Consider the following 8,384-nt stretch of genomic DNA (forward strand, 5'->3'; position numbering starts at 1 on the left):
ATGATTATCATTAACATCACCAGGAACTGCATGAATAAGTTATCAACAGAAAAAAGAGTCTCTTTGAGTAGATATCAAAACTTACAATACAGTGTTATTTAAAATACTAGCCTAGAAAATAAGAGTTTCTTCATGAAAAGAGACTGGAGTGGCCCAGTTTCATGGAGGGGTAGAATTGTGAAATAGATCTGTAATGACAAGAAGAAGAAAAAATAATGATATCGAAGTCTGAACACTTGCCCCTCAATCCACATCAGACTTCCAACCATCCAGTTTGTATGACAGAGAGTTGTGATAAGGATCAAATGGCATAGTATATTGTTTCTAGAACTTGGGTCAGCCAGTGGACAGAGGCTCCACTATGCATTACTTTACACTCATCCTCAACTCCTTCTACATAGCACACTTCCTAGAAAGGCTACACTCACTTCCTGTCTCTCTTCCACAAGTGATGCCCATGTGATATAACTGGTTATAAACAAAGAGCTTAATATAGGGGCACTTCTTTTTCTTTCCTGTTCCATGATAGATGCACTTTCCATCTCTGTCTGCCATAGTGAGAAGAGCGGCCACCATGTCCGCCCACCTGCAATGGATGGTCCCTGAGGAACTGCTCCAACTTCCTGATGAAGAGGAACAAGAAGACATTACCAACACCAATAACCTGAAGGCTCACAACTCCTTCCACTACCTGGGCTGATTCACCACTAGACTGTGGGCATGGAGTATGGGGCTAAGGGGAAAGGTATAGTGGTAACATGAAGCCCACATCCCACCAGCAATAACCGACCACCTTCTCCTTATGGAACCAGAATGCCCAGGCCACCCTCGGCAGCATCAGGCACATGATCTACAAGAACAAGTACCACCCAGATCTGCACATGCCTGCCATTCACACAACGAGAGCCTTCCTGTGCAGTCAGAAGCCTGTGATGGTAAAGAAGAAGTGGCCTGCCCTACCAAGAGCTCCTGAACACCTGCCACTCACCTCCAAAGCAATAAAGATGTCAACCACCTGAAAAAGAGAGAAAGAGAGAGAGAAAGATGCAGATGGGGCAGCCAGCTTGAAACAAAGACACAAAACCCCAACACACTAGGTTTGACAGAGCAGAAAGATATATTTTTAAGCTATGTTATTGAGATGTTGCCCAATCCCCACCTGCCCAACTCTGGAGTGTCTCTCACCATACCTCTTGTTATGTGAAAATCTATACTGTTACCTGTCATCTACTGTAATCTGTGTAAGCAATCGTATCCTGACTGTTAGATACATTGAAACTGGATGCTCACCTACCCCAATTTCTAGACCCTTACTTTTTATGCCCTTCAGGAGCCCATGAGAAGGAATTTAAATTAGGTTCTTAGTTGGGATTCATACAACTCGACTGATATTCTGGAGCTCTTCCAAAGGAAACTGAAAGAAAAGAAAACACAATGGAATCTCTATAAGAAAGTATGTATGAATGTTTCACAAAGGCATGAATGATGCTGACATCATTTTGGGGACCAGGTATGAGATCTAGTAAATTTCTGGGTAGAGAGTGAGGTGGTACAGCCTTCTGTGAACTTTAAGAGTCAAACAGCTGTGGTATAAAGAACAAAACAGTATTTCCAGAGGTCAAATAGTTCTGCTGAGGAAGCCCTCTGAAAGAGGTTGTGAGAAAAAAAGGGAAGGATTTTTATACAGGTTGGAGAGAAAGAAAATAGCAAGAAGATGTTGATTTTTTTAAAGATTTATTTATTTCTTTAAAAGAGATAAGGAAAGAGCAGGGGAAAAGCAGGGAAAGAAGGACAAGCAGACTCCATGCTGAGCACAGAGCCCAACTTGGTGTTCGATCTCAAGACCCCAAGATCATGACCTGAGCTGAAATCAAGAGTCAGATGCTTAACTGACTGAGGCACCCAGGTGCCCCAAGAAGATGTTAATTTTTTAAAAGATTAGTAAGACTTCTGGTTTCAGCTCTGACATATAAAAAGCTTAGAAGTCATCACTCTAGTCCTTACAAGAAATAAAGTAAGCACACCAAAAAGCACGGACTTTTCTTGGAGGGGCAGAACTGCACAAGGAGTCTAGTTTAAATATTCAGACTGTGGTATTTTAAAGATAAGGAGAAAAAAATACACTATGCTAACACTAATCAAAGAATGCTGGAGTAGCTGTGTTAATTTGAGACTAAGTAGAGTTCAGATCAAGGAAATCTGTCAAGCATAAAAAGAAGAAGACATAATAACAAATAATAATAATAATAATTAATAATAATAATTTGGAGTCAATTCTCCAAAAGACATAACAATCTTAAATATGTATGAACACAATAACAGAGCACCAAAATGCAGGAGGCCAAAACTGATGAAAGTGACAGGAGAAATAGACAAATCCAGTTTTATAGCTGGAAACTTCAACACCTCTATTACTACTTGATAGGTCAAGGAAATAGGAGACCAATAGCTTATAGGTGACTTGAACAGCCGTAGCAAACAATTAGATCTAATTGACATTAATAGAATGCTCTCTTGAACATCATTGGGATATATATTCTCATAAAGCTTGCAAGGAACATCCCCCAATATAGATCACATTCTGCACCGTAAGATATACCATAACAAATTAAAAAAAATTATACAAAGTATGTTCCCACACTACAGTGGAATTTAAAAGAGAAATCAACAGAAGATGACACTTGGAAACTCTCAAAATATTTGGATATTAAGCAACACTTCTGTAATAACAGATGGATCAAAGAAAAAATCTCAAGAACATAATATAAAAGTATGTTGTATTAAATGAAAATGAAAATACAACTTCTCAAAATTTGTGGGAGACAATGAAAGCAGAGCTTAGAGGGAAATGTATAGCATCAAATATATGTTAGAAAAGAAAGATCTAAAATCAGTAAAGTTCAGCTTAAGCCTTAGAAAACAAGACAAAGAGGAGTAACTTAAGCCTAAAGCAAATGTTAGGGAAAAAAAGAAAATGAGAGTAGAAATCTGTGAAACTGAAAATAGGAAACCAACAGAGAAGATCAGCAAAACCAGAAGATCAATAAAATTAATAAATGCATACAGAGGTTAACCAATGAAAAAAGAGAGAAGACCCAAATTGCCAATATCCAAAATGAAAAAGGGTTCCTCATCACCAATCACATGAACATTCAAATGATAATAAAGGAATACTAAGAACATTTCTTTTGCCTGCAAGTTTGGTAACTAGCAATGGACTGATTCTTTGAAAGAAACTGCCAAAACACACAGGAGGAGAAATAGTTAACTTGATAGCCTTATATCTATTAATGAAATTTTGAAATAATAATTTCCAAAAAACAAAGCACCACACCTAGGTGATTTCAGTGTGGAAATGCACCAAATATTTAGAAAAAAAAAATGACAGCAGGTTTATATAATTTCTTCCAGAAAATAGAAACAGAAAGAACACTTCCTTACTCTAAGAAAAACACCATGCTTCAGCTGTTTGACCCTCATATCCCTTTGCCGAAGTCCCTGGATACCACTAATGTTTTCACCATCTCTACAGTTTTGCCTTTTACAGAATATATGATCCTGTAATGGTGACAGTAATAGATTAAGCATTTGTCAAAACCCATAGGGCTTAACAGTGCAGACTAAGCCTAATAATGTGTGCAAATTAAAAAAACAAAACAAAATAAACAAAAACCTTTAGGAAGCCAGGAGATCTCAGGATGTAAAGTAGAATGTGACAAAAGAATCTCAATGTATTACAAAAGTTTGGAACAGCTTCACTTCAGGGGAGTGGATGAAAAGGCACTAATATAAGTCAACCTGAAAATGAGTAGAGTTTATAAGACTAAAAGCAAAAGAACCTATATTTAACCACTGTGCTCCAGTTGATAGAACTGTTTCCCGTGGGGGTATAGGTTAGCGATTCTGAAAACACCATACATTCATACTGGAATTGAACAGTTAATTAACTGGATAGCAGACAATGGGAGTCAGATCTCACTCTTGGGAGTGGGAGGTTACAGGGAAGGAAGCCAGAATGAGTCATGCAGTAATGGTTTAGACTTGGAGACATCAGCATGAACCAATTTCAGCTTAATAAAGATATAGATCTCTATGTATTTATACTGTATTAATTCCAGATGGTAATAACAGTGATAAAGATGTGGTGTATATGGGAACTCTGCACCATCTAAATGGTAATTCTGCAAATCTAAAACCTCTCTAAAATAAAATACAAAGTTTGGGGGCACCTGGGTGGCTCAGTTGGTTAAGTGTCTCATGCTTTCTAGCCCAGGTCATGATCTCAGGGTCCTGAGATCGAGCCCCCCATCAGGCTCACACTCAGCGGGGAAGTCTGACATTCTCTCCCTACTCCTCACCTTCTGCCCATCCCATCTCTTGCACACACTCTCTCTCTCTCTCTCAAATAAATAAAATCTTTTAAAAAATAATTAAAATAAAACAAATTACAAAGTTTATTAGAACAACATTACTAAGCAACATAGAGGATAACTTCACGTGCTATAAGGATAGTGGTGAATGAATTAAATGGTAGAGAAAATTAACTATTAATTTTTCCCACCTGTCCTTAAACATAGGAGCACTAACTACACATGCTATGATGTTAGGCACAAAGTCTAGGGACGGATGGTAGACTGTGAAAACAAACTCTAAGTTTCGATACAAGGATGTAATTGCTTGCCACCTGTGGGGCCTTGTAAATGCCCTTCCCTTTCTTTTTTTTTTTTTTTTTTTGAAGATTTTATTTATTTATTTGAGACAGAGAGAGAGAGAGCGAACAGGGGGAGGGGCAGAGGGAGATAAAGAATCACAATCAGACTCCCCGCAGAGCATGGAGCCCATGTGGGGCTCCATCCCACGACCCTGAGATCATGACCTGAGCAGAAACCAAGAGCTGGATGCTTAACTGACTGAGCCATCCAGGCGCCCCTGTCCTTCCCTTTAAAACAAGGGTATTAGATCCGATTACCTTTTTTTTTTTTTAAAGATTCTATTTATTTGACAGAAAGCAAGCACAAGCAGGGGGAGCAGCAGAGAGAGAGAGGGAAAAGCATGCTCCCCACTGAGCAAGGACTCCGATGTGAAGCTCAATCTCAGGACCCTGAGATCATGACCTGAGCCCAAGACAGACACTTACCCAACTGAGCCACCCAGGCACCCAGACTGATGATTCCTGAACCCTGTCCAGCTCAGACATTCCATCACTCTTTATCCTTTAATCTAGAAGGCAGATCAGTCTCCTCACATGTTCCTAAGTCTGATGCCTCCTGTTGGGTATGGCTGTGTATCTGCCCATAGGTTGTGGGAGTCTATCCCAGGCAGCCACGTAGAGTCAAGGACCTCTACAGAGTACAAGGGAGGCTACAACCTTTCAACCAGGTATAAGGTTACAGTAGTCTCCTCACCTCATTGTCACTTGTGTGGCAGTTACTGCTGGGTCCCAGTGCCCTTCATCAGGCTATTGTGCTAGGAGTACTAGCTCACCTGTCCTCCAGAACTGGGCTAGGTTACCAGGGACTGCTTTGTGCAAAGAGGCCTATGAGGTTACAGAGATCCCTTTTCTGGGCATGGGCACATTACTACTAATATTGCAGTATTAAAGCCCAGCCCCCACTCCCCCGGCCCCAAGGTGGGACAATTCCATGGCATTCCTCGCATTACAGAGCTCTCTATGAGATCAAAGCTGAGCCTCGATTGTACCGAACCCACATCTTGGCCTGGCTTCCTCTGCCCTCTCCTGACTGCTTTACTCGCTAGAGGTTTCACTGGGGAACTGTCCCTTACTAAACTAGTTGCACAAACATCGTGCTTTAGGCTCTGCTTTCTGGAAAACCTACCACAAAGAGTATGGAGAAAGTTGTAGCAGGCTTCTAAATGTTCTGAGGAAATCATAGGTTTGGCTATGCCAAATTCTCAAAAGCAGGACTCAGGAAGCTGCTTCTTTTTTTTTTTTTTTAAGATTTTTATTTATTTATTTGAGAGAGAGCGAGAGAGCACAAGTAGGAAAGAGAGGGATAAGAAGACGCCCTACTAAGCAGGGAGCCTAACAAGGGGCTTGATCCTAGGGCGCTGAGATCACGACCTGAGCCGCAACCAAGAGTTGGACGATTAACTGACTGAGCCACCCAGGCGCCCCAGTAAGGTGCTTCTACAGTGTAAAGCCAAAGAGTAAGAATTCTAGGCTTTGCAGGACACGTATTGTCTCTGCCAAATATTCTATTTCTCCTTTTCTTAAAACCCTTTTAAAATGTCAGCAGTATTCATAGCTCCTGACTTGTATAAAAACAAGCAATAGGCACTGTTTGGGCCAAGGGTTGTAGTCTGCTGACCTCTCTGCTCTATGGCATAGAGGTAAACAAACATGGCAGGGTCACCCCACTTCAGAGTGGAGGCTCAGGGGCCTCAGCTGTACTTCTGTCTCCTCTGGGGAGTATTAAAGCTGAAACCCGTCTGACAGAGATGCAGCAGGAATTAACTAATGAGCTTTAAAGGCGCCCAAAACATAATGGGCTCTACGAGATGAAGTATTCAGGGATTTATCATTAAATATTCATCTCCTGTTTAATCAGTTGTCTTCTGGTTATGGTTATTATGAGAAAATCTTTTAACAAAATGACTTAATTTAGAAGACCTAAAGATCTCACAAGAACCAAAAGAGTTCCTAGTGAACCACTGCACATGACTGAGCAAGGGAAAAAAATAAAAGCAAGAGACAGAAGATAAACAAGAGACACAGACAGATACTCCTAAAGAGGCTGAGGCAGAGACCAAAAGATGGAGGAGAAAGAGAGAGAGAGAGGTGGAGAAGAGATGGGGAAGGGGGAGCGGAAGAGAAAATAAACATATGCAAAGAGGAAAGTGAAAAACAGATACAGACCAAATGACACAGAAAAAGGGATGAAGGGTCGAAAACAGCAAGAGAAAGAAATCAAGAAACAGGGGCACAGAGAGAGAGACTAAGAGAAAGATCAGAGAGAGAAAAGTTTTTAACAAGCAGTATGTTCGGCCATGACTGAAAGCCTGGTCTCAATCAGAGACACTCTCAGTTCATGTTCCAACACGTGTCTCATTTGGGCCTCTACCTTCACAAGCCAACACCTTGGGCAAAGGAGGAGGCAGAGGTGTGTTGTTCGATTTTAAGAGAATATTTTATATTTTATTTTTTAAAAATTTCTTAAAGAATGTATTTATTTATTTGAGAGAGAGCAGAGCAAGACAGTAAGAAAGCAAGAATAGGGGAAGGGGCAGAGGGAGAGGGAGCAGCAGACTCCCCACTGAGCAGGGAGCCCGAATCGGGGCTCTATCCCAGGACCCTGACATCATGACCCCAGCCAAAGGCAGACGTTTACCCAACTCAGTCAACCAGATGCCCCAATATGTTTTAAAAATTCTGGACTAGATTTGCTGGCTTATCTACTGAGGAGGGTATGGGTAACCTTGCGATTCGGTCTGAGAGTGATGTCTGAGACCAAATTCTGAGTAAGACAGAAAACAGGAGAAAACAGGCAGGAGAAAACAGGAGAGACAGGCAGGAGAAAACAGGAAAGACAGGCAGGAGGAATCATGGGATGCGTCACATAATGGAAGAAAAACAGTGTGCCCTCACAATAAATGGTCTGGGTTCCAGTATATAACCTATACCTTAATAATTATGGGAAAGTTACTTAATGTGTCTGAGTTCACTTGTATACTTTCAATTTTGCTCTGAGCAACTAAGGAGTTCGGTCAAGAATTCAACAAAGCCAGCAGCAATGAAGAAAATGAAGCTGACAGCTCCAACATTCCAACAGAGCTCTGTGGACTATGTGACGTCATGTATGGAAACCGCTTTCTCAGTGATTATGTCCCATATGTTTTGCTTCTGTGAGGGCTAATTCTAGACCAATAAAATCAAGAATTAATTTGGCTTACCCGAAATGCCAGTTCACTCAAAACAGTGAAACCTTTGACATATGGTAACACAGATCTTTTATCTCCAAGGCCAGGGGCACAATTCCGTTCCCATGCCTCAGGGAAGCCACAGGGCCAAGACTGTGAGTTTCTCAAAATGACAAAAGGAGCACTGCGAAGTAATCTTAATTTCTAGTCATTTCCTTTCAAATAACAACATCAAAACTTCTTCTAGCCAGGAAGTAGAGCTGCATTGGTCTCTGAAGAGCCCGGAAGTGTTTTGTCAGTTTATACTGCAGTTCTAGCACTGGGATTTCCTGTTCTTGTGTTCCTTCTTCCCATCTGTAGTCAACACCAAGATGAGCCTCTACCCAGATCCCGCCTCAATGAAGGATGTGTTGCTCCAGCTGTTGGGCCTGCCGCAGAGAGACAACCTCCAGCTGTCAGCCTCTTCACTATCTGCCTCAGCTGCAGAGAGCAGCCTGGGCAAGGTC

At 41.2% G+C, this 8,384-nt stretch overlaps 1 pseudogene; it reads left to right on the forward strand.

Annotated features, from left to right (window-relative positions):
* Window positions 1-574: 574 nt before the first annotated feature.
* On the forward strand, window positions 575-1,019 carry LOC116582231 (annotated as a pseudogene).
* The last annotated feature ends 7,365 nt before the right edge of the window (window positions 1,020-8,384 follow it).

The sequence above is a fragment of the Mustela erminea genome, chromosome X (assembly GCF_009829155.1).
Source record: "Mustela erminea isolate mMusErm1 chromosome X, mMusErm1.Pri, whole genome shotgun sequence".
Lineage (NCBI taxonomy): Eukaryota > Metazoa > Chordata > Mammalia > Carnivora > Mustelidae > Mustela > Mustela erminea.